Source organism: Bombus vancouverensis, chromosome 9 (genome assembly GCF_051014615.1).
Source record: "Bombus vancouverensis nearcticus chromosome 9, iyBomVanc1_principal, whole genome shotgun sequence".
In the NCBI taxonomy this organism is placed as follows: domain Eukaryota; kingdom Metazoa; phylum Arthropoda; class Insecta; order Hymenoptera; family Apidae; genus Bombus; species Bombus vancouverensis.
In genome coordinates this window covers 12,140,759-12,168,638 of record NC_134919.1, presented here as the reverse complement: position 1 = coordinate 12,168,638, position 27,880 = coordinate 12,140,759, and the positions used below count along the sequence as shown (strand labels likewise).

The 27,880-nt window shown below is 46.4% G+C and overlaps 1 protein-coding gene across 12 annotated transcripts in view; it reads right to left on the bottom strand.

Moving 5' to 3' along the window:
* Positions 1-27,880, bottom strand: part of Oatp74D (Organic anion transporting polypeptide 74D) — an 85,377-nt gene that overhangs the window by 19,071 nt on the left and 38,426 nt on the right. The window contains exon 1 of one of the 12 annotated variants that reach the window (XM_033346168.2): positions 15,527-19,286. The exons of 10 other annotated variants lie outside the window; for them this stretch is intronic. The gene's annotated coding sequence lies outside the window, so the exon portion shown is untranslated. Of the gene's footprint in view, positions 1-1,633; positions 1,715-15,526; positions 19,287-27,880 lie in introns of those variants that run through there. One more of the 12 variants, XM_076621637.1, reaches the window with a different exon arrangement.

The window sequence follows — 27,880 nt, the reverse complement described above, 5'->3', positions numbered from 1 at the left end:
GTTATACGTTATACGAACGAAATAAAAGAAACCTAGACATTCAAAAGATATTACTTCGTTATTCCTCGTTCTCGTTCCAACTTTCAATCCTACCTTCTCTCGAACGGAACAAAATCTCGATCGAGAAACAGCGTTTTTAACGTCATTATTATTCGATCGGCCGGAATAACCGATTTATAAGCGCTAATCACGCCTGGCAGCGTCGAGTTGGTCAACCGAAATTCCGCGCGAGCAGCGCGATCCGAACACGACGGTAGACGAGGAGCGGGAACCGGTCGAAGATTAAGAAGTTCAATTAGCCGGTGGAACTTTCGCCGGTTAAGGAGGGCAATGTCGACACACATCCTCGGCTGCAATCGGAACGAAATCGAAAGGGCCCCGGGAGAAGAGTGTCTCGACTCTCTCGTGCCGCGTTCTCGATGGCGAAACTGCCGCGGCAGTTGCCTTTTTGCCGATCGTAAATCCTTTTCGGACAACACTGGCTACCCAAGTGAAAATCTTCGCGGCAATGGCCGATTGTATCCTCCTGGTGCGCGCAACGTCGATGAATCACCTACCTCGAAATCTATCGTTTTAATCATTTTCCGAACGACGCTGTTTCCCGATGGATCGACTTATGAATATTTATCACGTGCTCTGCCAGTTTTCTCATAGCCTCTGGCTGATTCTACATCTCGCGTAGAACGGTTAGAAGTTTGCTCGTCTGCACGGGAACCTTCCTTTCGCGACGTTATTTCGAACGAAACGGTTCGTTTATCGACGATAAAACGAGGATAATTTTTTAGCACGGCTATTCGGCCGCTTGTTTTGACTTTACCCGCGGGAGATTTATCACGAGGTAGGTATAACTTGTTGCCACTGGCACACAGAGAAGACACTTGAAATTTATAACCGTTGTTTGTACGATCCGTGGCTAATTGGTTTTCGATGGTTCGTGAAAAGTTGATCGTTTGGGAAAAGTAAGCGGATCAGAACGAGTTCCGGGGTTCGTTACAAAATTCCAGAGGATCTGAATTCGAGAAAATTCGGTACGGTTTCTCGCGCGGTCAATTAGAAATTCCACTTGTATTGTGATTTCATTGGGGGTTTCATAGGTTCGCTAGGTGGTACCGAGCATGATGCAACGAGAAAAGAAATTTCCGCTAATAAATTGCTGTGGTATGCTGCCGTAGGCTTGCACAGGCACTCAAATATCTCGTAAAAGGTAAGAGCCCACGTGCGTGCTTCACCGAGATAAAACCTGACAGCTGCTATTCTTATTATCGGATTATCGATCTATCGGTACCGATCGGTATACAAGTATTTTCCCGTTTTAATTAATCACGAATAACGAATTAAACGTAACGATACTTTACTCGTTCGTGAAAATTATTCCCCATATTTAATCATTCTCGAAAGATTAATATTTTCCATAAGACATTAAATCTTGATTGTTCGATACGTTCTCGGATGTATCCTCGATCGAGAAAATGTTTAATCCGCGAGACCACTTTATGTTCCACGGAAGATTACGGAGAATCCTACTTATAGGGCTGGCGATAGTCGCGACTTATTTCGATTTCGTCGGTTGAAAAGATTAGCTCGTCTGCGAAGATGCAATACGCGAACACCTGGACACCGTGGCGGTACGTACGTGTACGAAAACAGCGGCGTTCCTCGTCAAGTTCCAGCAGCGTTGCGCCGGAGAGACTTGGTCTAGGTCGCCTTTCACTGTCCTACTGACGTCTCGTGGTTAGTTGGTTAGTTGCTCTATTCTACTACGACTACAACTCAATGCCAGCGTACACGTTGTCGTACAGAGCGACCCAAAAGAAACTGCCGACTCGGAAGGCCAAGCACGTGATTGGATGAGAGAAAAAAAAAGAAGAAAAAGAAAAAAAAAAGAAACGAAATCTGCCATTCGAGCGTCCAGACATCAGAGAGCCAATGTTTCACGGTTGTCGAAAATATCGTCTCTTCCTGTTCCACGTGTTTCTCGTATAATTCTTTGTATCTACAACCTTTCGCCCGTGGAAGGAAATTAATAATAAGAATATCGAACGACTCGTTCGTCTTTGTATCGTGCGCGCGAAACGAAGAAAGCAATTTCTCTCGGGTGGCCCTCGAACGTCCATCAAAGCGCTTTACAGTGTGCAAAACAGTCTTCGTCGTAACGCGTTTGCGCATCGTAGTCAGAAGCGATCGACTTGCGGCGTAAAACAGCTTGCGAAGAACCATACGAAGGCCTGACAGGACGAAATCGAAGGAAGGAACGTCGATCGTGTAAAGGATCCTTCCGCGTCGAATCGTCGAGTCGGCCTTTGTCCGGACAACGCGTGTCCTGTATCCATGGCACGCTTTTTACCAACATTTCACGGTCAATTGCCCGTCAATTTTCGAAACAGCTTTTTACCATGCTCGACGCGTGTGTACAAAGCTATCCTAATCGATCGTAGGTTCTTAATCGTTTCGAGAATGTCTAGAAACGTTTCGTCATAGAAAAATGCTTAATCGCCTGGTTTTTGTGTGGAAATACTTTCGAGGCAATACCGATAGCGATCCGCGTTGACGCAATAACATTTCTAATTCCCGGGTAGAATCGGGTCGTTATAGGGAGCAGAAGTTTGCAATTGGAGAAACTACTTTTTAATTATGCCGTTTAACCCACCGCGAGCAAAGAGAATTATACGAAAAACGTTGACGAAGCCATCGAATAGATTCCGATTTCTCACGCGATTCACTTTCGATCGACAGCTCGATCGCGGTGAACGCATGTCGCAAATCTTTGCAAATGCCCCCAAGAAAGTAAGTGGAAAGCAGCGAGATTTATATTCTACTTTGATGTTCCCAGCAAACTTGCTGAACCTGATCTTGAATCTGGTTTACGGTGATACGTTCACATGCACGTGGAGCGGCGTGCTAGAACGCTCAAGAATAATTCCAGCCACTTCTGCGGAACAATAAATAATAAACGCCGCTAAAAACTGGACAGGACGAGTGAGAGACGATTTTCATGTTTTGCCAGTTTTGTATACTCGCCATCGATCCCTAATTCGCACATCGATATTCTTGTCTTTCCTTCTGCTATCTGGACTATGTACACATTTCCATTAGCAGATAATTAAATACGTCCAAGAATAATTTCATTTCGCCTTCCAAGCTATCCATCGTCTTTTACCATTCCTATAACCGTAACTTTCTTAATTTATTTCTTTTTTTCTTCTTTTTTTTTTTAAGATACAACCGTCAGTTTTCCACGTCTCTTTATCTTTACTAAAAAAAAAAAAAAAAAAAAAAAAAACGACGTAAAACGAGGGAGAAGCCCGATGCGAAAGCTAATTGCACATGCAAGAAACGAGTGAGAACAATTAAATCAGCGGACTCACAAGCGAAAGGTAGAATTACACGGACGTCGATTCCCCTTTCTCAAACAATCATCCAGGATGGCTATAATTCTAATTGAAGTTGAAATAATCGTGCAACGCGCGTGGAAGACGGGACCGTAATCAAGCGAGGATGAAAGTCGTGTTCTGGTGAAGTTGTCTCCGTTAAATCACAGCCGTCGTCGTGAAAATCGAAAGCAGCGAAAGTAATTTCCATGGCTGGGAACAATAGGGGGGAATGCCGATCTCGACCCCGTTCTGGAAAGCAATAAACGCCACGGCAAAAATAGAGATCGGGCGTGTGTATTTATCGAGCGACGAACCAGAGCCAATTTTCCAAGTGAAAATCTCCTATTCTCCGATGTTTTTTCCCCCCTGTGGAATTATAAGTCGTAAATCAATGGCAAAACATAATATCGTGAGCGAATCGAGGACGATCATTCGCGGTGTATACGACGCGAGTCGCGAAATTGAATCTGTATTGAATTCTTGTATTGAATTATTCGTGGCGATTATAGAATCATAATCGAATGGTCGCCACGAGAACAGAGGAGAACAGCTAACCCCTGTCATTAATTAAAATTGAAACGGAACCGGGAACAGGTAGGTACGCGAGGGGAAAAACGAAGCTTACGCCGAAAGTTCAATTTCCACCGTTTGCCACAGGGCAGCACGGACAACAAAAATTTAATGAAAGAAGCGGCAGGCCAGTAGAGTGAATCGAACGAAAATAAAAGTGAAAGATGAGCTCGTTCGATATCTCGACCGCGACGCGACGTCCCAAAAGAAAGCAAGAGTTTAATGGAAACTAGAACATGAAAATCATGTCATTAGAGCACCGAACGAGACTCGGTGCACGGCCAACGAAAGTCAAACTCGTCCTTGCCTTCTCTTTCTCTATCTTACCGATTTCTTTTTTCCCCGCTGCCGCTCGTTCCCGTAATTCGACGCATGATAAATGCCGCTTCCGAGCTGTAGCAGCCTGTATTTTTTCCTTCGAACCATCGATCAACGGTGGTGCGCACACCTCGAGAAATCCTCCGACACCGGTTGCAACACACGGAGTGTATTTCGATCGTCGATTCTCGAAAATTTATACTATCTCTCGCGGCCATTAATAGTCCAGTCCGATACGGCTCGTAATGATAGATAAACGTCGCTGTATTAATAACAGTCGGTATTCGGACCGGCAATAAACTTCCACGGAAATTACGGGTAATAAAGGCTCAAAAGGTTCGCTTTTTACGCGGTCTTTTACATTAGCTACTCTCTGGGATCTCGTTAACATTGTAGCGGCGATGCTCGTGAGACTAGCCGCAGGATACGCGAGTCGTGTATAGAAACGGGAAAGTCCATCGAAATTGCGAGAAACCTACGAGAACGACTACGTTCGATTCGATATCGCGACGATCGAGGAAGTCCTCCATGACTCGTATTCCATCTTGGTATTTTTTTTTCTACTCTCGTTCTATAGTCGATCGTGTTGTTTCTTTTTGTTTCTTGCGAAACGAGTTCAGCCAAACGATCGTGGATGAAAGGTATCGAACCGGGATCTGTCCTGTTGATTGTCGAGGAATCGTATACGCGTTGGGTAATTTCCGCGGAGAGGTACAACGTGCGAACTAAGATACGTTGGCTACAAGAGACGGTTAAGTAATTTACACCACGTATATAGGTTTCTGGAACGATTTTGCGCCAAGTGTACGGAACCGTTCTCGTGTATGCGAGAAGGATTTACGAACTCTTGCAATTTCAAATGCGTATAAACAGGCATTATTCGAAGATATTGTAAAACTTTATTACGCGAAATTACTCGAACCAAGTTGTATTTAATTATCTAACAAAAATCCAGCCCACTGAAATCAACCCCAATTACGAACCACAATAAACATCGTTCGTGAAATGACATCAGACTCGATTAACCACTTAATCGCTGCAACGAGACGTAATCCAATCTTTACGAACTACCTCCATAAAACCACGCCTACCGTAACACTCGGCCCAAAAGGACCTGAACGACGATTCGATCGTGTAGTAAAATGCAGAATTCCCTTCTACAAAATAACAGGATAAAACGCGTAAGGACGAGCTCTACCTGTTTCCAATCCGTTCGAACGTTATTCCAAGTGAAAAACGTGCAGGAACTTTTACGATCGCGAAGGCCACGTAGATATACCTGTCGAGTACTACATCCACGCAAAGTGCACGTAGGATCAAGTTCGAACTAGGTCTGGGCTACCGTGTATCGATCACGTTTAATTTAAGTTCAAGCCGGATTAGACCTAGTTAGATCAAAGTTACCGCTAGCTTAAGTCTTAAATAGATTCGACTTGTCTAGGTTATACCTAAATCCAATGTCCCGTTATATTTCACGTTCGTAGAAACTCCAAGTAACTCGAGAGTTCTCCAAGGCCGACGGATTGAAAATTCCTAATGAAGGAAACCGAGCGATCGGTGGTAGAAGAGGTAGAAGAGCTTGGTATCCGGTACAAATGACATACTAGCATGACCAAAGTGCAGCGTATTATAGCGGACATACATAGACAGTAACACGGAGCTGCAGCGCATTATGGTGGACACAGCGCGATGTAATAATAGACGTGTATTCACGACCGCGGTGGCCCTTCGCCGCAAATTACCGACAATCATACCCAACGCTATCGGTAGCATCTTTTTTGGCAAATAACACGCTAACTCGTGCTTGTATCCTGACTACGTCAAGGCCGAATGACCGGTGCGCGTATCCACTACACCTCTACACCGACGAATGAAAAATTAACGAAGGAAAGAATTTTAATGAGAAAAGTCTTCTATCTTCTTGCGTACGATATAAATTGAAAATTAAATTATCGAGATACCACACGTAGCTGGTTATTATTCGGAAATTCCCGTTTCCCACTGGAAACCATTGCGATCTAAGAGATCAAAATTCCCTCGCGTACAGGTACAACCACTTACAGCTTGACCACACGCGATCCACCCTCGGTGGGGCAATTGATCGCCAAGCGGTGGCGAGCTTACGTGCATCCTGCCGAATAGAATTATGGCAGGCCGACTCGAAACCGCCTAACCTGCCATCCGCGATACGACTTGTTCAACGTGATTTCCACGAATAAGCGATAGATGGAAACTAACGCAGATCGCATGGACTGCAAGTGGAACGAAAGGTCTCGGGAATTCAACAATTCCAAAAATACTCGACCGCGTGTTTCTACTCGTACGTATCAGGGGTATCGATATTAACTACATCGATCAATCTCGAGGATTACGACACACGAATTGCTATTCCATTAGACGGTAGACAGCGTACGCGGTCAACGAGAGAAGCGAAAAGATCAGCAGACGATCGGTACCCGATTCCCACTTCTGGTGTCCGCGTTTCCCGAGTGTCTGCAACTCGCGTGGCAAGCCACGTGTGTCCGACTTCGCGGTTCTCCAACGTCGAACGACACGACAAACGCAAGCGGGATTGGATATTGCACGTGGGGTACCGGTGCCAGGCGATACGAATCGATTCGAAGCTTTCACGCTTTGGCTATAGGCTAAATACGATACGCGATCTCATCACGAGGATATACGATTTATAATTAGTTGGCGTTCGACTTCGTACGTTTCTATAGTTGTCCGTCCAGGCGTTAGAAACTCTCTTAAGATCATTTTCTACGTTTCAAGCATGTCGAAGGAATTTCAAGCTTTGCTCGGTATAAAGCTACACGCTTAAAGGCCACGTCCGTACGAGATAAAAGACTATCTTCCATAATACGCGCGTACGTACTTCTTCCATAATTAATTTTGCCCGTATCCCGATGTGTAATCGAGTTACGGCGAGTAGCTGATAACGCGCCAAGGTACCGAGAATTTTTTCAACGCGGACGGAAAGTCTTCGATCTCTCGATGCAGCGTGCGAGTGGAGTTGTGCCGTTTCGTTATTCTGCCCTTCATACCCTTCCCACGATTAGTCGGACACACTGAGCCGCTTGCTAGATGCGAACACGTTCTAGCCGGCGGATTATGCGAGTCAAGCGAACACGGTGCACAGGTGTGCCGACGCTAGAGATGGGATCAAGCGAGTGAACAATGCACAGCCGATAACGTTTCATCGCGGTGTAGCGTGATAACGAATTATTCGACAGGCGACGACACGATTTCTCAGGTATTTGGATAGCCTAATCGTCACCAGAAACGAAATAACAAAGGAGCTATCGATATAGATAAACAGCGATAGCGATTTTATCAGAGACGCTTGTGTAAGGTCAATTCGCTTAAACATTATTCAATATACATAACGAATATTAAATTCTTATCGACAAAAGTAACACGGTCGTAGCTAATTCACTGTAGTCTAATATCGATCTGGCAAACGAATCTTGAAAACTAATCCAGCTACCTTCCAGGGGAATACGACATTAACTCTTTGCCGAAGAAACTTTACTTTTATTAAAAATACTGCTATGAACGAAGTATGTACGAACGCGTGTACTATTAGGACAATTTCCAAGTGCGCATTATAGAGATCAGGATTATAGTGATCTCAATTTATTATATAAATTTATTTCGAGTGATTTAAACAGACAACTATACCTATCTATAATTAGAACTTACAATTAACTCAGTCGTAAATCCAACTACAACTATTGACTACTGACCACTCTCTCCACCAAGACGTCCTTCTTATACCACAGGTTTCGGTACTCTTACAACGTACAAGTGTTTTACAGCTGTTGACCCAAAATACCCAATGTCCCAAAGAGCTACAGGCATATAGTTCATCGGCATTTGCCATCCTTGCAGTCTGTCAGCGCTTCTATTGTTTTCTACCCGTATTTCATTCAGATTTCTCTAACAATTTTTCCTCGATATTACGGTATTTTAAGCTCGAAGAATAAAAACCACACGATACAAAGATATCGTATATCGAAGAGTAAAAAATGACATAAAAATCAGCCACGAGTGGCACAATTCAGAACGTAAAGGATTAGAGATGGGAATATCAGGCGGACTTATCCGGACGAGATTAGACGCGACTGAACGTGAGCGCGGTTTGATCCCATCTCTAGTCGACCCACAACACACCGATGCACGCGCGCAGCTGTTTGCCTGCTTGCAAAGTTTTATGCACGCATTTATTTCAAGCGTTCAGCATCTATGTAACCAGCCAGTGCGAGGCCTACCGGCGGTACGTACCCTTAATGAATTCGCGGAAATCTCATTCCCCGCGAATTCTTCGCTACACGCATAAGGCTGTACGCGAAATGAATCGTTCGCTGGTTCGTTACTACCGTCCGGAAATATTCTCGGAATCCGTGGAAAATGGATGTCTTAGAGGTAAGCGATTTCAACCCTTTCGAGGGATTTGTCAAGAATTCGCTTCTTTTCGCCGGCGATCCAGCAACGATCTATGGGCGATCCGAGTGCGCGATCAGCGCGAGTCGAACGCTATGAAGAACGTTTCTCGATCCCAATGGACTTCATTGATCACGTTCACGCTAGATCAGAGGCCTTGAATCTCGATAGAACGGTCGATCGACGCTTCGGAAGCGATCATGCGAGGCGGCAATCGATCGATTTCTGAATAATACACTCTGTGTTTCCGTTATTTAATGTTGGATTACGAGCTTGAAAATTTGTATTTTCCACGTACTCCGAGATATGGCGCGATACGCTGCGTCGATTTTATAAAGATTTAAAAATACCGAATTTAGATCTCTTCCCACGGAAGATTTCTGTGAAAAACAACGTTGAGTGCGTCGAGTAGAACTGTCGCTAATAAATCAGCCGTCGATCGGCTTGTCGCGGAGAGAAGAGCTGAAACTCGACTTCGTCGACGAACCTGCCAACGAAACTTCCTTATCTTGTTCTTCGCTGGAACTTCGTGACGTCGAATCACAGAAAATAGAAGTTTTATAAATAATTTCAAATCTGTCTGCTCCGATATAACCGTAGAATTGAACGGTATCTTTTTCTACCTCCAAGACTCGATTTGTCTATTTGGATAATAGTAATAAAAATACGCAGCCGTGTCGCTCGATTAACACGTGCAACGACAGTGCGTGAAATTCCGAATCGTGGTGGCGATGGTGCGGCCGTAACAACGGCGGCGAGAGTGAAAGAAAGTGAAAAAACCGGGACAGGAGCTATGCACCGGAGAGAAAGAGAAAAAGAGAGGCGAAACTGGCCGGATGACCTCGGTCGTGGAGTTGCAGTTGCAGTGCGACAGGTTCGCAGCTGCGGCTTGTCTCAGATGTCGAGGCTGACGTTGGCGTAGGTGTGAGAGATCTGTGTACACGCGGCGTTTCGTTCGAACGGGCCGGTCGATCTGTGTCATGGTGCCTTTCAGCCGGTTTAAAAGTAAAAGTAATTGATAGATCGCGTCTCAGGCCAGCAAGGATCGTCCTTTGTCGCATCCTGCCGCGTCTCTTCCAGAATCCCAGAGTTTTAACACGACTCAAGGATTAAATATCTCGCGAACCGTGTGATCTGTCATGATCAATTAATCTTACCGTCTTGGCTCTTTATGCTGGCGTTAACCGAGTGCCAATTATAATTTATGGATCTTATCGATTCGATCGGAGTGGTTACTCGTGCGTACGACGAGTGCAAGTGAGAAGATCCGTTCGAGTAGCCGAACTTGGTGATCGGATACGAAGTGCCAGCGCGAGGTATCATCGTTACACGTGTTGTTTACAACGATCGAGATGGAAATTAGAGCCCAGATGCGACCAACTTTTAGATCCAGCAGGTGCGCATCTGTGACCTACTCTCTAAATCGATGGTAAGCACCGGTGACGTAGGCGTAAAACTGCATCGGATCGTTAACACGTGGTGCGACTGTGATGCATAGAACGCGACGTTTTCGATCCGACTATTTTCGAATATGATTCGATCCTCTCGAATGAGACAGACACGGGAGAACGAGAGATGCGAACTTCGATTCGGTTGGAACTTTGAGAAATCCTTTCGAAATGAAAGGAGACGATAAAACGCTTGGTATGGTCGTAATTATAATAGCACGTACTTCTATTCGATGATCAGATGGTTAAGTTTATTAGCGTGGAAAGATTATGAAGATTGGCACGACCGGATTTGAAACTCGAAGCGCTCAATTGAGCGTCACGTGAGCGACGTCTTCCACTCCTAATTTTAGTATCGAAACGACTGTCACCTAGATTATTAATTGGAAAATAGCTTCAAGTGTCCTTCTACGAGCTATTCGGCCAATTTCGTCGGTCCCTCAATGTAGTTTGCAAGCTCAAAGCGAGCTACGGCAATGGAACACTGTGTATTGAAACTTCACAAGGCGACGTTACTTCGCGTTTCAAAGCTCCGCTCAACTAGCACGCCGAAAGCTCGAGCAGCCGAGTACCACGCGAGAATAAAAACAACCAATAGGAAACCGCTGGAGACTTGGTGGGTGGGCAAAATTCGAGCCGAACCTCGTGCGAATACCGTAGCTTTCGATCTTCTTCCTTCGGCGATCTATCTCCGACCAGACGATTATTTCCACGGCAATTTATGTCGGAGCTCGATAACGGTGACACGTATAAATAAACGCGAGGGATAGAAATAATTAAGAGAAAAAAGAGAGGTCGCCAACGAGGTGTCGGAAGGAAGAGATGGGGCAGAGGGGAGAGAAAAAGAGGGAAGAGGAGGTGAACGAGAGACGCAGAATCTCTCCCGGATGACCTGAGAGCCTCGAAGCTAGAGAGCGCAGCAGGTACGCAGCTGCGGAATGTCCCATATTCCCATGGTGAACTCGGACGCTCGATAATCGAGATATCGAGCACGTAGGTGCAAACCTGAAGCGCGAACAACACGGTCCCGGCCGGCTTCCACGCGCTTGCATCATACGCATTACACACACTTTGCTTGATGAAACAAATTGGTATGACCTGGTCTAGCCGCTGCTGCTTCTCATCGACACCCTCCGGCTAGCGTTCCTCCCATCCTCCCGATCCCTACCCGTGGCCCCTTCTTTCTTCTTCGTTTCATTGAAGGAAGTCGTTTAAAAGAGAGTCGAGCGATTCTTCGGCTAGAGGCCAATTTCCGTGTAGCAACCGTCAGGCCAGTTTCCTCTATGCTTCTTCTATTTTGCTTCTCTCGGCCAATTTCAATTGATTCCGATTACCATGTGACGCGTCATAGAACGTCGTACAACGTTTCGTCGGCACTTGGATCGCGATTCGAATCTAGCACCAGCTCAACTCTCGCTTCTGAGGCTGACGAAGTTTACCGATCGCTCGTACTTCTACAAGCATCGTGCCTACCTGTTTCCTTCTTCGAAATTCTTCTACCGAGAGCTCTACTCACGGATTGCCTACTGTCGGGCTGATCCTCGTCCCGCCCATCCCTTCCGTGCCAGAAAACACATTCAAATATCCCGTGACCTGGTCGAGCTAGCTAAAAAGAAGAAACTGGAGCAAGCATCTCCGGAAACGTTCGTTTTCGTAGGGAGGTAGGAGGCTCTGGATTCGTCCAGCAGCGATCGGATGAAAATCACCGAAAGTAGGGAGAAGGAGGAGGAGGAGGAAGAGTAGGAGGAGGAGGTCGGGCCTGGTCCGGAAAAGGGAAGGAAGAACGAACGTCAGAGCTCGACTGTAGCGGTAGAGAAGAGGGTGGAGGAAGTGGTGGAAGAAGCGAAGCGCGGCGGAGCAGGAAAAAGGGTTCGGCGCGCATAGTTCAAAGATAGAAGAGCGCAGCAGCACGTTGCACCGACGGGCTGCATGTGCATTGGCTGATAGTGTGCGCATGCACGTAGACACAGGCCGCTCTGCGGCACCGCCATTGAGACCTGACCTACTTTGGGACACACGGTTCGCCGACATCGCGCTTCGCCCGAGTAAAAGCACCGAGCAAAGCACACTCCTTGCTCTCTATGCTCGAGCGTGGGCGGCCAATCTTCCCTTCTCGCTCCCGTTCGCTCTTTTTTCCACTCCCTTGTCCCATCTGTCTCGTTTTTTGCTCCACTCGCATTTTTTTTGTCGACCGCCGTTCTATCTTCTCTTTCTCTCTTTCTCTTATTCCTTCCTCCCTCCTCTCCTCTTTCTTTTTTTCCCATTCTCCCCTTTTTGTCTCCGTGTCTGTATCTTCTTTGTCCCCGTATCCACTTCTTCGCTCGTCTATCTATTCGTCACTCCCCCGAAGCTCGTTTTCTCTTCGTTCTGCCCTCTTCCGCTGTCTCTCCGAATCCCTTTTTGCTCCACTCTCTTTCCGACCGTGTCTCCTTTTTCCCTTCCCATGCTATTCCACCCTCTCGCCCCTTGTTCCCGCGAACCACGCCGACGATCCCTCCTCGTTTCTCCCTTGATCTCTACGTCTCATTTTTGCTCTATTCACGACCCTCTATTCGCTCGTTCGCCTCTTTTTCGTCGTCTCTCTTTCGCACCCTCGTCCCGTTGCCTTTTTATCTTCGTTTCACACTCTCTCTCTATCGCCTTTTCCACCCTCTCCTCCGCTGCCCGGGTCCTCTGTTCCCGCTCAGCAGGTATAATACAGCCGTTTTCGGTGCAGTCTGGCCGCATGTATCGAGAGATTTCGAGTGCATTGGCCTAGATACTCCGCAACTGGGCGCACCGTTTCGTACGAATTTTCTGCTAAACGCAGATTTTTCCCTCGGGTATATACCCGCACGATGAGACTGGAAATTCTTCGCGGAGAAACAGACATAGAGTCTCCTCGTGAATCGAGTCGAACAATTTTGTATTTGGATCGAATCTACTTCTCGCCTTCTCGTCGAGGCGAAAGATTTCACCCGCGGGAAGCTCGCGAATGAAACGCTTCCTCTACGATCAGAGAAAATCGTTGGAAATGGAGAAAACACGAACCACGAGAATTCGCGTGCGAATCGCAGAGACTCTCGGTGCCCGCGTTTGCAATCTCCAAGATTCGTTATCGAAACTTCTCGATCTTTCCATTTTACCTGTAGATCCGCGACTACATAAGTATTCGCAATTTGGAAGCAAGAAGACGAACCACGGCGACGACACCGGCAATTGCAGAGAGGAAAACGAAAGTTGGACGACGCAAAGAAAAGTCTGTGACTGGTTCAAGGTAACCACTCGTTAGCTCAAGATGAACGATTCAATTAACACGTTTAGGCAGCGAAAGACAGAGACACGGGGCGAGAGAAGGTACGAACGGCTCGTAATTGCTGAATTATCGACGATCATTAAAGCGCGCGACTGCGTTTACGATCGTGTGCCTTTAGCTTTATGATCGCACGAACAGATCCCATAAAGATTTTCAACGCATAAACTCTTATCAGTGCGCGTGCAGACTGCCGCTGCACGCGAAACAGCCAGGCAGGCAGAGCATAAGAACGAGACGAGACGTTTCGTTCGGACCGATCGATTCGATTCCTTCCAGAGACGAGAGTCAGATTCGAGTTTTCTGCTGGAATTACGTCGCGACGTATACAGAAACGTCAAGTTTACGCTCTTGGCTTTCGGCTATACGAGCGCGAAAATATATTTCGACGAGCGTAATCGAGCTCGTCCCACGAGCATCGTTGCGCAAATCGTGAACGAAAGAGAGGATGGTATGGTCGGTGCGAAACGGAAACGAGAAGAACCGAACGAACGACCTCGGGGCAGAAGGCTGATTATCTTAACGACACGGGATACCTATGTGGATCCTTTCACCAATAACGTATTTAAACATTGTCGCTTTATGGTTTAAAAGTAAAAAGAGAAATCGAGAGGGAAAGCAGCCGCGTTTGAACGCGAGCAATCAATTTGCATGTACGAAAAATTTGTCTCCTGAAATTCGGCGCTGTCCACTTTCTCGTTGTTCCGGGTCTTCGTTCTCCGTCTCTTTAACGTGCAACAACACGCTTTATGATTCTTGTCGCGTCATCCTAAACGCGGCTTTGAAACCTGTTTAGAGTCGGTTCTATGTTTAGTTTACTAAAATACACTCGGCTCCGCGATACGGGTGTTCCTCATCTTCGAATCTAGTTCAAACCCTACAAGATTTGCGCGCCGACGCGTTGACAAAGAGACAATGAGCATGATGGCGTGAAACATCGGTTCGGAGCTTTTGCTTGTCAACCTAAACAAACTCGCGGATGCCTCGCGCGTTCCTCCAGAAACGGATCCACAAATAATCCGGCCAGTCTTCTGTAAATTCACCTTGAAACGGTTATCCACCCGTTCTCTCGCGAATCGGATGCACGCGCGCCATGCATCGCGCGTAATAATAAAATCATTACAGTGATTTATACTTAGCTTTGTAATTAAATCGTAATAAAATTGGACGATTATCCGGATAAATTTGAACAAACGGTGTATACATAGATGTGTAGATAACGTACAGATAGACCACGTCTAGACGCCGATCGTGAGATTACAGCTTTCGCCATGAATCCATCAATCGAGAATTTCTCTGGATTAAAAGATTCTTGTACGGTCGCCTATCTTACAGCGAAATTTTCTGGACGACACGACGTTCCATTCATCCAACGTTTCTTTTCATCCGTGTTTCTACGCTGTCAGAATCGCTACCATCTATCCAATCTCAAATTATCCCAGCCACGTAGCTGACGATTTTCTCCTGCATCTCGTTGAATTCGTTTCGAACGATTAAACGAGGAATAGCAGCGCGAGAGTGCGTTTGATCGTGCAAGATCGACGTGCACGGTGGTTGAAAGACGAGCGTATTGGCGAATTGACAGGTCTACGGGCAAATACACGTGCCATCGATTCTCGCAAGTTGAGAAATCGCTGCACGGGAGAGGCAGGGGAGCTTGCAGCCCCCGTCAACTGGGTCAACGTGACATCGCGACGCTCTCGACGCACGTGCAAACATCTCGAAACGACGCACGCATGTGCAGCGAGCAGTTCGCCTGGATTTCGCCGTCGTCGATCAATGACGTCTGGAAAATGTTTCGTTGCCACTTTCCTACGGTCTTCGTGGAACTTTTGCGCGTGGGACGTAAAACGATCTGGTTCGACCTCCATCTTCGCGAGATGCTACACGTTTAAATCACGCTTTCCATGGATTTCGTAACGGATCGTTAACTTTGCCGATACTTGGGCGAGACTCGATTTCAACTAATAATCGAATTCATGTTTTCTTAGATACAGAAAGAATCGATAGAAGAGAAGCTGCGTATCGCGATTACTCTCGAGAGAAAATGAAACGCGTCCCGAAATAGAATGCGTTGTTACCTCTTCCGAAAATCCGTTCGTGTAACAGCAACACGTCCAAGTCCAAGTATCCCACAGACTGACTGTACGCCGTAAAGCACCAGAAGCACTCGATATTCCGCGTCGCGCTCGCGCATTCCCAAATCGAACGTGTGTCGTCGAGCCGCGCGCGTGGTCCTCGAAACAAAAAAAGAGGAACGACGAACAAAAGAGGCAAAAACGAGGAACGAACCGAGTGAAAGTGCGAGCCGTCTCGAATTCGCGATTAGAGGGGCCGTGGAGGAGCGGCCGAGGGCCAGGAGACACGACGCGCGCGCCACGCCAGGCCCCGAAAAAGGCGAATCACCTCTCGTCGAAAGTTGCTCTTCTGAACCGAGAGTGTTGCGACTTGACGGGAGAGTCGAGGGTGGAGGAGGATCGCGTACGAAATAACAGGCGGTCCGAACTGCGCAAATGTTTGCGAAATGACGTCAAAAAACTCGCCAGGTTCGCCGATTACTCGCACGCGGTCGCTGAACGCACGCGGAATCCACGAGGGGGCCTGGGCAGCGATCGTCCTCAACGAAAAGAGGTTCCTAGAATTCTCGTATGCCTGATAGAAGCTACGAAAAATGTTTCGACGAATTATACCAATGGTAAAAGTAAAAATGGAATCGGCCAGATCCGCCGATGGAATAGACGATATTCCAAGTTAATTTACGGCGATTACGAGCGTTCGTGAGACGTAAACGACGGCTTCCAAGAAAAATTTCTCCGCAATTATTCTTAAATGCTGGCAGATTCAACCGGGAGTGGCTACTCAGTGGTCACCGCTAATTACTCTTCGGTGATGAAAGAAAGATATCCGAGCAACCGTGCGCCGCCAGTAAGGGTAACCACACGAACGAAGAATTCTGAGATTTCAGCAACGATTCGCACGGCTCTTCCGTGAACTTGTTCCAGCTTAAAAGGCTTCCACGTCCAATATTGAAAAAAGGTGACCAACTGACCGGAATTTCAATTGCTTCGAGCATCGATTTGGACCAATACCAAAGGATTTTGTAAAAAAAAAAAACAAGTAAGAAAAAACTGTTAGACAGAAACGATTCAGCGAGAAAAAAGATCTGGCCAGCATCCACGCCCAAACGCCAAATTTCCGATAGAAATCAACCTGTCGAAAGAAAAGGTCGAAAGACGACTGCGTAAAAGATGCTGGCTGGGAAAGCTAGTGTTCGAAAACGCTTGGAAAAAAATAGGGAAGCTGTTGGTGGAAAACTGAGCAAGGAAACGTCGTTGAACACGCTGAAAGATAATACACGGCCAAGGAGCAAGAGAGAGGAAATACTCGGCAAGATATGCTCGTTTTACCTGGCTGCGATGCACACGAATGCATTTCCACCCCCTATTCATACGCGCGACGGTGGTAGCTGCTGTGACCCACTTCCATCTCCGGGAATAAACGGCACACCACCCACGCACACGGGATTCTCTTCGAGTTTCATTCGAACACGGAGACCATTGACTTGCCGCATCGTTGTTTCAACGAGGATACCGCTGAGAATGTTTTCCGTGGTCCTCTACAAGGTAAAGCTGGGGAATATGATTGCAGATATGGTACAGTATGTAACATTTTGAGCGGCGATATCGCGCGCTGGATCTCATAAATACGGATGGTCATACAAAAGGAAGAACAGAAACAATTTAAATTAAAAATCCAAGAGCGAAGATATCACGTGTGGAATGGGGATCGAATAGCTACGGCCGATTCCGAAAGTACTATCGATGACATTCCAAGGAGCTTAAAGCAAATATCGTGGATGCCAGGCATCGGCCGAGTACGAGAAGAAAGCAAGCGTCGAAAAGCATGGCAAAAGCAGAAAGTGGAACAGCGGTCGAATTGAAAGCCTCGTTCGGAAACTAACAGACGTTTATGAGACACTGGAATCCGAAGAACGGCCGGTATCTCGTCGTGGAGGCTCGGTATCGAGCAACCGTGAACCGCCTACACGGTCACGATGCAATCGCAGGCAAATTGGAGAAACTGATAGGGCAAAACTGTTGCGATCGCGCTCCTTCCGTCATCAGAAATAAATTGGAAAAGAAACGGCCAATTTTTCGTTCCAACCGTCTCCGCTCGCCTTTTAGTCGTTCCGCTACTTCTAGTTCTGGAATTATCGATCTATCGTTCGAATCACCAATGCTATTCTTAATTGTTATCCTTCGATCGAACTCTAGATAGTTATCCTTAAATTCCGATATCGAACATCAAAAAAATAACATCGGTTACCTTCGTTTGGTATCGAGTTCCATCGCAAGGATTAAAAATCATTTTGAGGGAAGAATTTAGATTATACGGCGGCGGCGTCAACGACAAAGTGGTACCAACGCTCTCCAAGCGAGTCTGGAACGTCGATTCGCGACCGAATCGACTGAGTTTGCCGGATGCCCGAACCTGTCTCCTCAACCGGCACGCACGGCGCTTCATCGAGACTCCGTCACGCGTGGAAGTCGTTTACCCCTCGGAGTTATTTGGCCCCTTCGTAGCGAGCAACGCTCCGACCAACGCGCTCCAACCGGACGACGAAGAGTGACACAACACGGGGACCGGGGACGGGAAGCCGGCAGCATCGGAGCGAAAGAGAAATCGACTGTTTATTGCCAGGCAGACGAGCCGTCCGGGAGAGGAAGTCGCGAGGGGAGGATAGAAATTCGTCGGTAAACGATAAGAATATCGTTCCCTTCGTCAGGGTGTACGATACTGCGTTCTAGTCTGCTATTCGAGTTTTACTATGATTAAGTCGTTAGGAGAAAATATATAATAAGAAATGTCCAGATATCGTTGATGTATTTCTAATTTTTTAAACGTTCGCTTTGTCCCCAGCCAAACATCTGGCATGTTCTGTCCGAGAAGAAAAAAATAATCTGAAATAGGGAAGAACTACGTTCCGGGGATACAGGCTCAGCTGATATCAAACGCATGCGTATCCACGACGTAGCAGTGGGACGGAGGAGGAAAGGGGGATGCGAGGTGGATAAATCGGTCGAAGGAAGGAAACAGCAGCGGGAAGAAGGAAGAAAAGAGAGGATGAAAGAGAAACGAGGCGAAGGAACAGCCACAAAAAACCGGGCGACAGGGGAACGGAGACGGAGGATCGGGGGAACGACGTGGAGATGCGACACACGTGCCAGGGACACGCGTGCGTGTGTAGAAAGAAACAGAGAAAACGAGGCGCGAAGAGCGAGACAGAAACAGGAACAAGTAGAGGGGAAACGAACGTCGAGCAGGGCTCGTGGAAGAGGAACGGAGAAACAGAGTCGGAGATAAGGAAAAAAAAGCGGAGGTAAAGAAGAGAAACATGTGGATGACCGAGAGAAAAAGTAGATGGAAGAAGAGGCGAAGCAGAGAGAGAGGGGGGGGAGGGAGAGAGAGAGAAAATAAATAGAAGAACACTGTACTCGAAGAAAAAGCAACGAGAAACCGAGGTAGAAAAAATGTAGCAAAAAAGAGGAAGGTTGGCAAATGTACAAGGTGGAAAATGAAATCGAGGAAGAAAGATAGAAGAGAGTAAAGGAGGAGAGGGAAAAGAGATAACCAGTTTCTCTTTCTTCGACGCACAGCGTAGCGCGAGCACATTGTATAAGAGCACACAACCACGCGATTTTAGACGTTCTACTCTCCCTCCTACGGCCGCTTCATGAGGGTCCCCCTTTCGGCTGCCGAAAACGACATCGAGGAGACCTTCGTATGGCAACTCGCCCGCCGACGGCGACGCCGAGACGTATTCCGCATACGTAAAGCCATGTCTCTACTCTCGGAGAACGACGAATCCGCTGGCGTCTCACGAAATTTCGAAGAATCCTCGATCCTTAGCCGAAACGAACGACCGAGAGGTGTGTTCAAGTTCGACACACGCCTCTTGAAAGTAATTTGCGATTCGATGGCCGTACGTACGTTTTTCAAATTATCCGGTGCTAGTTTCCACGAGTCGAGAGGGAAATGTATTATCTGGGAAACGTTTTATCAAAGCGAAAACGGGAAACGGGATCGTGTATTTCGAGCACGAAAGTTGCGGTGAAACGACAACTTGAAGCGGCGATTTTCTTGCAGGGAAAAGCAATGGCATAGCGGAGCGGTTTCCATCCTAAAGGGTGGACGGTGTATTTTCAGCACGAAGGTTCTGTTAGAGAACGACAACTTTGTTCGTTGAACTTTTGCGCGGCACTCCGCTTCTCGATGGAACTTTTTTTAACTGCGTGGGATGGAATCACGTGGGAACTCTTTCACGACGTGCGTGTTTGCACGGGTGAAATTTGTGTGGGCTTTTTTTGTGGTAGCCGCATCGGAGAATTCCCGACGCTCTGTTGCGCTCTTTTTCCATTTTACTTTCCTCGCGATCTTTAAACGGGCAACTTTCTATCGAAGTAACGGCCGAAATTGCGGCGTCGACGCTTCTTTTGTAGCTGCAAAAGTAGGCCAATTTTCTCGTCGCCGTTTATTTTCGTTTCTTATTGTACGCCCGATTCTTCCAGACGCTTTTGATGGACATGACGAATGTGCAACTTTGTACGTAAATAAATGACCTACCGGTTCGAAGGAGAAAAACTTTCGGCTCGTAAAAATATCACGGAAACGCGGGCGTTAAATCGCTTTTCCCAGAAAAGTCCGCGGCGAAACCTTGTCGACAGAATTTTCCGCCGACCTTTCATAAACGCTTGAAATAGCTACGATATCGAAGAGAGAAACATTAAAAATGCCAAAAACATCGAGTCAAACGTATTCCTCGATCCTTCGCGGTTTCGCTAACAGTAAAAAATAGATAATAAATAACTTGGATCGTCACGTCTACGAAATACCAATAGTATTTCTCGACTCTATTTTAAAATCGTTACGTTTTCTCCAACGCTTCTTTCAAGCAGGTCTTTTCAATTTTACAAACATTCACCATTTACTACCACATCGACGAATGGAACTCGGCTATTGCTTAATTGCTCTCCTTCGAGAATGGTCGAAGGGTTTTCCACGTCACTTCGATAAGTGGCTAGATGAAAAGTATTTAACTCGTCCGCGTTTACGAGCGCGTTGTCAGACTGTTTCGACCGTGGCCTTAATCGCAATGTGTACCGATATGCACACACCATACATCACCTTTTTCTGTCTGCATTACGAGTACCGTGAACCGACCGCCTTATCGTTCGCCACGACGCACATTTTCTTTAACAAACCGTCTCTCTGGTTAACAATAAAAATATATTTCCCTCGGGAATGGTAAACCAACAAGTGTTTAAATCTCCATATATTGTTTCGGCAACGCAACCATAAATTTCTCTTATCGTTTCTTATCACTTGTGTCACGGTTCTCGTGTTAGCCTCGACGCTTTTTTCACCAGTTCCGTGAGATCGCTACGGTCGCAAATTAGGCCACGTTTAACTAGTAATCGACGACGACGGCGAAGAAGCGAGCAAGCGATTTGCCCTAGTCCTAGCAGCCGTTTAATAGCCGGGAGTTAAAGGTCTGTGCATAAGGAAAATCGCGAGCAGAAAATACGCGCTTGACCTTAGCCAGTCATCGGTTCGCGAGGTCGCCGGATCAATCGGCGAAGAGGAAAACAAGAATCGGCGGCCAACTCCTCCATTTTGCATCACCGACAACAGCCTTATCATCGAGCGAAGAAGTAAGAAAGTTTCCATTCGGGTTCATATTCCACGGAAGATTACGCGTCCAATGCCAGCCGAAATATGTTGACATTTATTTTTAGTCGAAAATAACGGCACTTCCAAATATTCGAATCGCAACAACGCCACAATGAAATAACTTGGCTAGACCGATCAATCCTATTTCCTAGGTACGATTATCGTTTCTATGGGTTTCGCTGATCCCGCGTGACCTAAAATTAGCGAAATCAAAACGGATTAGCCCGCTATTACGACAACACGAACGTCTAAATATTTGTCGATCGACGACGACATCGGCGCAATAAAAATAACCGCGGATTCGATAAAAGTGTCCAAGTTTAGTCCAGGTCGGTAGTCGGGTCAACAAGTTTTCAAAGAAGATCGACACGGATATCGTGCAAACGAATATCCATATTTCCATTAATCTGGAATCGTTCGAACACGAAATTGACATTGACTATTTACTTGTCGTCTAATTTTATAACGCGACTGATGAAAATCGAACGCGTTCGATCGAACGGATTCAGGCTCTCTCGCGCACGCTTCGTGGCGAGCAACGGCGAACGAGTAATAACGATGTCAAAGCGAAGGCAATTGAACGATGTGCTAAAAAATATTGACCTAAATCGCGCGAGCATCGATTCGCGAGACACTGCCCTATCGTACAATGCACTTCCATCGCGTCGCGTCGTCGTTCCCGGGGTCGAAATAATCATCGAGATAACGAGTATTTCAAACACGTACCATTTTTACGCCTCCGAGCCTGATTGCTCCGATAAGATAAAACGATTCTGCAACATCGATCGCATCGATGGAACGGTGTCGCGACACTGCGCTCGGACGTCGTTAGTCATGAAACCTTCAGGTTTTCCCTTTTCCATTCGCTATCTTCTATTTAGTCGGCATACCAGGCTCGTTAACTTCGTGGAGGAAACAAAAGGTTTCACGAATCGTTTCGAAATCAGATTCCACGAAATAATTGCCGTATCCGAGCACGGAGGGTAGACTCGTGGCGAAGATGCTACGGGAAATCGTATACTTTTATTATTATCGCTGTTAATTTCGATCGATTAAGATTTCGACGATCGAATCCCGTGGGAATTAAACGCAAGAGACATCGCGATGTACATGTCCTCGATCGCTATATCGACTTGGACGAGGACGAGAAGGATGCGCGCCCCCTCAAGCCGCAGAACAACTTGACCGCAAAAAAGCACTGGGAAAACGCGAAAGTGAAACCGATACTATTCTCCGTTGCTTCTGAAGAAATTCTCCGACTCTTAGCTATCGAAAAATTAGAACGATTGGAACGATTCGGTCGAGCGAATCGATCGAAAAACGTGGAAGGAACGCCGAGGAAGCCGAGGATCGGTGCTCCATGGGACTCGGTATCCAGAGCACCATGCAGCATCCACGCGTTATGCGGTCGTTTAAATAGGAGCACGCTAAGATTGCGAGCGAGCATGCTGGCAGCTAGAACGACGACTATCAAGGTAGTTAGCGTGGACAGAGACGTGACGTTGCCCGTTGCCTGTCGGAGTACTTTCATTGCTGTTATACAACCGCGGATCGAGCGACCGACCGCTGAAAGGAGAAATGGGAACACGCAGTGGTTCTCATGCAAGCCACTGCGGAACGCGATCGATCGCCTCACCACGCGGAGAATAGTTCCCGATTCATCCCTCTGGACCATCGAATTTTAAACTACGTTTTAATCGACCTGCCCTGGAATCATTTTGCGAACCGTGGCGTCCAGAATCCCGTGGCACGTTCCACGATGGAAAACGTTGACCCGATTCTCCGTGGAAAATTATGTAGATTGAAACGCGCAAGTTTTCAAGGTAAAGTGAAATTAAGCGCGAGAAGCAAGTTTGCGGATTCTTGGCTAGCCTCGTAATAGCGGGAAAGTTTGTTGAAAATTGCAATGAAAGCTATACCACGCGAGTGGTAGTTAGCAACGAAGCTTTGAAAACCTGGCTTCCTTCTAAGAAACTAGTTCAATTTTTGTACAGGGGAAAGAGCTGGAGATACCAGGTCAATAGCGAAACCGATGGGTCTTTCGCGAGTTTCTTATCGCGAAATTAAATCTCGACAAACAGATAAGGCAACGTGGTAGAAGTTCGTACGACACAATGTTGCATTACGAAAGAACGAATCGGTAGTTAATGCGGTCGAGGCGGCCCGTCGAGTATGACGAGTTTCGTGCAAACGTTTCACACGTGGAGCCGTCAGGTCGACGACTTTATTCCGCTCTGGTACGAACACGTGTATCTACGTGCCACCACGTGGATCGATCGTTGATAATTCAACTAAGAGAACCGTGTCGTGGTTTGCCATTTCGCAACATTTTCATCCTTCGAGCGTGCTCTTCTACATGATAAAACATTGAACAAACGATCGAGAAGGAAGAACGAATATCGACAAATAAATTGATTCGTTGACAAGTAGAAAGCCTCTGACGATTGAGTACCATGCACAAGAGCAGAACGAAGGTGAGTTTTATCTCGCGGTGTTCTACCCAAGGCTTCGTGTAATCTCGGTCGCGGAGAAAGTGGAAAAGTGTATCACTGACTTCATTCCCTATATACACGGTGTCTCGACGCGTTCGCAGCCTCGACATTTCCAACGATCGATTCTAATTTTTCACTCTGAGAAATCTTCGACTCGTCCATCCGCACGTTCGATTCGAACACCACCTGTCTTCTATCCTCTACGACGATAAGACGTGGCTCCTCTTACATCTCCTCTAACATCCGCACGATCGTTCCTAACCGTGCGTTTATGTTTAAACGAAACGAAACGAAAGAGCAGCTTTTCTCGCCAGAGAAACCGGTATTTTTTAAAGACAGATTCAGACGAGTTCCGCTCTCGTCGACAACGAATGCAGCAACGGTATTGCAGTATGCTCGTTCACCTATTTCCAGAACGCGGTCTAATATTAATCTCGGCGATACCGGCCACTAAAATCGATATCTCAACTGGGTCAAACAGTTGCGCGTATTCTGTCGTTATTTTTAATATCGCAAAATCCACCCCCTGCGTCGTGGATCGTTCGTTTTCAAGGCGACTCGAGAAACCAGATTCCACGCAGCATATTGCTGGTACTCGTGTTGCTTCGTTCCGCGCGATCATCCAACAGACATTTATAGATATCGATACAGCGTATACCGCGTGGCCCATCTTCCGTTTGTTACCGATTTCGCTAGAAAACCGGCGATTCGTGCGTCGATTCTACAATTTCTGTCGACCGTTTCCCATTCCGATCAACTTTCTTACGTATTATCGCTGGTTGCAGCATTTGTCAGGATATACATTGATATCGTGCAGCCTTAATTACCGTGTCTGAGAGAAATTAACGCACCAACACAGATCAGAGCGCGGTTTTGTAGTAACATGGTTGCAGAGAGGAGAAAACGGTGGGGGCAAAAAGCAACGGTGCATCGTTAAAATGAAGAAGAGCTCTCGTTGGTTCGTTTACGAGCGACGCGGAGAAACAAGAGGTAAGAACCGAGCTGCGTTCGTGGCTAGTATTTGTTATTCCCGATGCACCGTCTTTCGCAGCGTGAGGCCTTTAATTCTCATTCATAAGCACGGGCAAAGTTACACCGTGGGCCGGTGATCTGTCACGGGACGCAGCCACCGGCTGATTTATGTTCCCTTCGTCGCGATCATGATCCCCGTATCCATCGAGGATTTTCCGTTCTCCAAACGGCTCGAGGAATTTAGAGAAAGTGGGACGGTCGTGGGGACCACCACGCGAGATTGATTTCAACGGAACCGAATGATTCCAACTTGTACTTAAACTCTTCTATAGACTTCGCTTCAAACACAAATATGTATATTGTGTTACGTCGTACGAAGCAAGTTTCTACCAGTGTAATTGTTGGTGTCGACATAACGCATCAGCTCCGTGGGCTCCCTTTAATGTTAGCAGCATACTTTATGAAGAAGAGTCCACCGTAACTCTGTTCTATAACGCTGCGCACCATGCAATGCCATTTGAATCAATTGCACCGTACCAATTGCCGTTCAAGAGCATATGGGGAGTGAACTGTAACACTTTCTGCATTTCGACGTGCAGCAGACTATAGCTCGTCTATTTCCAACGTTTTATTCTGTCTTTCGTTTTTAAAACTTCTACAAAGTTTCTAACATTGACGAGCCCCTACCGTGCTCTACACGATTTTATTACAAATAGTTTTCTCTCAGCGTTGTCGTCTCACTTGTGTTTTTCCGTTCGCCAATCTCTTTCAATCCCAGGCAATATTGCGAGAGAAAAGACGGATTTTCCTACGTCGCTCAAACCTATTTATACCACAATGTTATATTGTATTCTATTCAAACGTTAAAGTTGTTTCCACGATGGAACAGCGCGAAACGAGATTTTATTAAACGCCCGTCCGAGCCATATTAAATTCGGTAAACGCTTAAGCTACCGTGATCCTCTTATTACTGGAGCTAGCGTGATTTTAATTTATGCTGCGATATCGACTTTTCCTTAAGAACTATGCCGATTCTATTCAAACGAAACAAGCCATTCGCGAAGAAATGACGATTCTACGTCGATATAGTACGTCATACAATTACACGCTGTTAACGATAGAACCAACAGCAACGAACAGTTTGTAGCTGGTCCTAGCGGAAATACTTTTAGCCGCTTTTCAGCATCGCGACTATCTACTGGCTTTATCCTCGATCATCTAATTCCCCAAAAAAGTCTCACATGCTATCGAGTAATTTGCTGAAAGTTAGAAAAAGCTAATATAGTTTCCACGAAGAAATAATTGGAAAACAGTCCTTAACGTTTCAGATATTAATTTATTGTCGCTAATGGATCGTTGTCGAAGGTGATTCGTTTAAAACTGTCAAGTTACTTCTCTGTGAGCAGGACGCACAGTTGGGAGGGGAGCAAAATATATCGAGCAAGGAGCTGGGAAGCGCGTCGACGCATATCCTGCAGCTTCATCCTCGCGAACCGTCGGTTACATATCTTTTTTTTTTCTTTTTTTTTCGAAAGCCGAGGCAAGCGAACGCATCGCGTTCCCGAGGCCACGGGTCGAGTCAGATAAGATATAATTATTCGTGTCGCAAAAATGGCTGAATCCAGTCCGCCCCCCTCTCGCCTCCACACTTTCTTTTTTGCACATTTTCTTCCCTCCCGACGATTCTATTCCGCTGCTTCTCCTCGAACCACCGTTTCTTCCTTACATTATTGCGTTCACTGGACCCACCACGTCTATTCCGAGTTTTAATTACGAGTTACTATGTTAACTCGGGAGGAATCTTCTCATTAGGGCGAGAATTCTTCTAGAATCGGAAATTTGTATAAACTTGACGAAGTTTTGGCGAAGAAAATGGCCAACTTCGAGGACGAACTAAATTCTCGCGAGATAAGCTTTCCCGACTACAATTATTTAGCGATAATTAAACGATAAAAGAAAGCGGCACGGTAAAGAATCCACGAGCAACGTTTTCCAACGGCTTCGACTGCCGCCGGCAAAGTTTGCCTCGGCAACCCGACTTATCGCACCGCAAATAAAAAACCTGATATCGCGATATCGTTTTGCGACAAGATTAAAAGCGGAAGATCCGGCAAACGGTACCCCTACCAGGACACGAAACACGCAAATAATACAGGGACACGGACAAAGCGTTCAAAGATCTGGCAAGGATGTTTAAACAACGAAAGTTCGCATGACTCACGCTGGGCCAAAAGATGTTCAGCTTGTCCGAGAATACGCAAAGATAATTTCACTTTAACCCTTAGAATTGTGTTAACGTTTTCACGAACGACATTTTGTCAAAGCAAAGAAATAAAGCGATACGTAGAAAAACGATCGATCATCGACTAAAGAAATTACTCTAGCGTCTAAGGGATCGACAGCTCGAACGACGAGTTAATTCGTCTTTCCCTAATTAAGAGGCGAAGCGTTAATATTGCAAAACGTTCGAGATACGCTTGGTCCCTGTGCTGCTCGCTCTCCTGTCTACTGACAGAGAAAAGCTAGGCACAATGATTTCGTGGAAATTCGTGTAATAATAGATGATGCGTCAACAGTGGCCATCGAAAGTGGTACTGGTTGACTATTTATTCATTACAGAGCTAGGGTTGCCGCTCTACCGACACTATTGCCGCGTGCTCGGCCACGTTCCGTCTCAAAGGCGTTATAAATAACCACTCAGCCCTGCGTGCATCCGTGATTACGATCACGGAAGATAGCAGAATGTATGGCAGTCACGTTGCCTTTGGTCCACGCACGCACCGCGAGATTTTTCCAACACTGGCACACCCGATCGTGCCGGTTTTCTTCTTTTTCACTGTTGTTGCGCATCTCTGTAAGTCATTGCCTCTAACACGCCACAAACACGGGGCAATTCGGGACAATGAACGGTGTTGATTGACTCTTAACTACTGTTTTAAATTCCCAAAGTAATCTAGACATTATAAACGTTGTCATAATTTCCATCTCGAGTAACGCACGCTGATAAATAGCACGGTAATTGGTACGTAAGATAGCGATAAGTAAATATGCCGTAAGCCGGACGGCATGGTTTACAACGAATAAATGAAACTAAATAATAAATAACTCGGCAATCAAAACACGCGCATAAACGTGTTAGGTTGTTAGGAAAAAATCAGTGCACGAGATAGGTGTCCGTCGGAATCATCAGCTGATCGAGAGCGATCGCGAATTCGAAAAGTCGTCGCCGCGGTTTCTTGT